This window comes from Protopterus annectens, chromosome 4.part0 (assembly GCF_019279795.1).
Source record: "Protopterus annectens isolate FY-2018-M chromosome 4.part0, PAN1.0, whole genome shotgun sequence".
NCBI classification, from domain to species: domain Eukaryota; kingdom Metazoa; phylum Chordata; order Ceratodontiformes; family Protopteridae; genus Protopterus; species Protopterus annectens.
In genome coordinates, this window is record NC_056733.1 from 92,883,428 (window position 1) to 92,885,927 (window position 2,500).

A 2,500-nucleotide genomic window follows, 5' to 3' on the forward strand; every position below is an offset into this window, starting at 1 on the left:
ACGTATAATGTATTGTTTTGAGTTCTGTGCATCCTGTTTATTAATGACAGCGTTGTTTTTCGTTGTTTTTAATTCCAAGGAATGGAACAGTTTTGTACTCAGTGCTAGATAACGCCTTACAATGGCTGTAATAGTAACGTTTTCAGAGTTACGCCCATCTTTTTCTCCATTATTATTTGCTGTTCTTTTTATTAAACGTCTTTCTGCGTTTAGTTGAGCAAGTAACCGAGTATTTTAAATGTAGACTTAGACTTTTTGATTTTTGGAACGCGACGTTTGCAGTTTGTACGGCATGATTTCAGAGGGCACAATAGCCGTCTGTGCAGTCCTTATTCCCATGGGTCTGCTTGCAAATGCGTTTTCGCTACCGATGCTATGACATGAACTCTTCCTACACTTGCTCACAGTCTGATCAGCTGCATGCAGCAGCGCCATCGGGATGACACATTATATATTATGACACGGTCTTTGCATGCAAATACCACTAATGGAATTTGCTTTTTTTTCCCTTTTTACTAAAGATCCCACCCCTACATATTTTTATTTATTTTACAATATACAATATTTCAGTCAAAGCCAGCCTTCAGTCAATTGGTGCCTTAGGCAAAAGGGATCCACAGCAGCTCTACACACACCCCGGTGCCCTCATTCTGGTCTACATACTCCGTCCAGATTACTTTTTTCTTCCTTTTTCTCACAGTTTGACTTGCACTTCATTTTTTCTGTATTCATTCAACATTTTTTAAAGAAACTATTTATTAAAAAAATAAACAAATACTGGAAAAGCACCCTTGGTAGAGTAGCACCCATGGTAGCTGCCTAGTTGGCCTGTGCCTAAGGCCTGTTATGACTTCGTTTACAGTTGGTTTAGATTTTGATTTCCATTTTCTAGCAGTTGCCTTTTTGTCAGTCAGTAGTAGCAAGTCCCACCTAAACCCCACCCACTACTCATGACGTGTTATAATAATGAATGAATATTCATGTTAATGTTTTCATTAGACATGTGAATATTCATTGTGTGTTTGGCATGTTAGCCCGAGGGGACACTACAATTACCTAATGCGAAAGAAACAGTACTATAACTCCAAGTAACATATTTTTTTACATTTGCCCCTTTGAACCCCACACATCCCCTGCAAATTAAATATACCAAGTCCTATATCACACTACATTGAGGAAAAAGGTAAATTTACTGTTCCGTGATCTCAATTCAGAATTTTCATAGTTTCAAAACTTCAGTCATATGGATCTCGAAGTTTTAATACTTTGATCATCTGATAGGGATGGATCCCTTACAACTTAAATTGAACACCTGCAGCATTTGATTCATTGAACATTCACAAATTTACTTGGGTGATTGAAAGATATCAGCAACCAGTGTATGCATGATGTCCGTGTCATATCTGCATGGCAGTCAGTCATACAGCATCACCGCCATTTGACATGTCAGTCACACAAGGCGCACACACTGCTGCACAGACCGATTGGGGAGATACTGCTCTACAGTAATGCCGTCTTAACTGTGTTTTTGCAGTTCTGATCGTATATTTCAGCACAAGGTAATACATAGCTAAAACCACTTGCTGCCAAGTCTGAACAAGTACTCTGTAGGTAATGTTCAGCATCTGCCAGCTCATTGCATTCCCAGAAATCTTATTCTCAGTTACCTCTGTCTTTTCCTTCATACTTGAAGTAGTTGCCATCTACGTGAGGAAAATTTTTCAGAAGTCTGTTTGGGGTATCAGAAATACCAGTGTAAACATTTTCAAGAAAAAATTTTAAGCCTTCTGGACTTTTTGTGCATACTTGGGAGTATAGTCTCCCTTTTTAAAATGCGTTTCCAGTCTCTCTTCCCAAACTCTTTTCTCATCTGATTTAGTTCTTATAGTTAGTACAACATATGAAATATTGCATGGTAGTTGTACCTTTTTTAACATAAGTTTGTTTCAGACTCGACCAAAAATTCTACAAGAGATGTTGTTTAACTTGGTACGTCACTACCACTTTCTTTAAGCCTGTACTCTTTTTATCAATTCCTGATAGGGAAGGTAGTTTCTAACTTGCAGTTGAAACTACTGCTTATCCTTCTTCCACAATATTCCCTTTGAGTATATTGGCTGCTTTGCTGATTCAATCCAGCAAATTGAAGACCCTTCTTTTTTGTTTTATATGCCCGTACTTGCAATCATTCCTGTTGGTAAAATCTCATTCCCACGTTGGATTAGTTTTTATAATACCTTCTGCTTCTTTGTAGTATTCTGCATGGTGTTTATTTCCTTTAAGAGCCTACATCCAAAATTCCACTCCTCCTTAATTCTCAAGTCTCTCTTCCATTTCGTCATCATCACTTTCCACTTTGATTTATTACCTTCTGCTTGAGTTATTTATATTAGCCTTAGCTGCAGAACTCTGTAGTAATCCTCAATCACCTAGTTCTTTGAGGAGAATCATATCAACTTGACCTTCATGTAACTCAACCCTCTTCAGTTTTTACAGATTC

At 37.8% G+C, this 2,500-nt stretch overlaps 1 protein-coding gene across 2 annotated transcripts in view; it reads left to right on the forward strand.

Moving 5' to 3' along the window:
• The window catches only part of WDR45B (WD repeat domain 45B), a 1,288,431-nt gene that overhangs the window by 701 nt on the left and 1,285,230 nt on the right, over positions 1-2,500 (forward strand). The window lies entirely within an intron of this gene.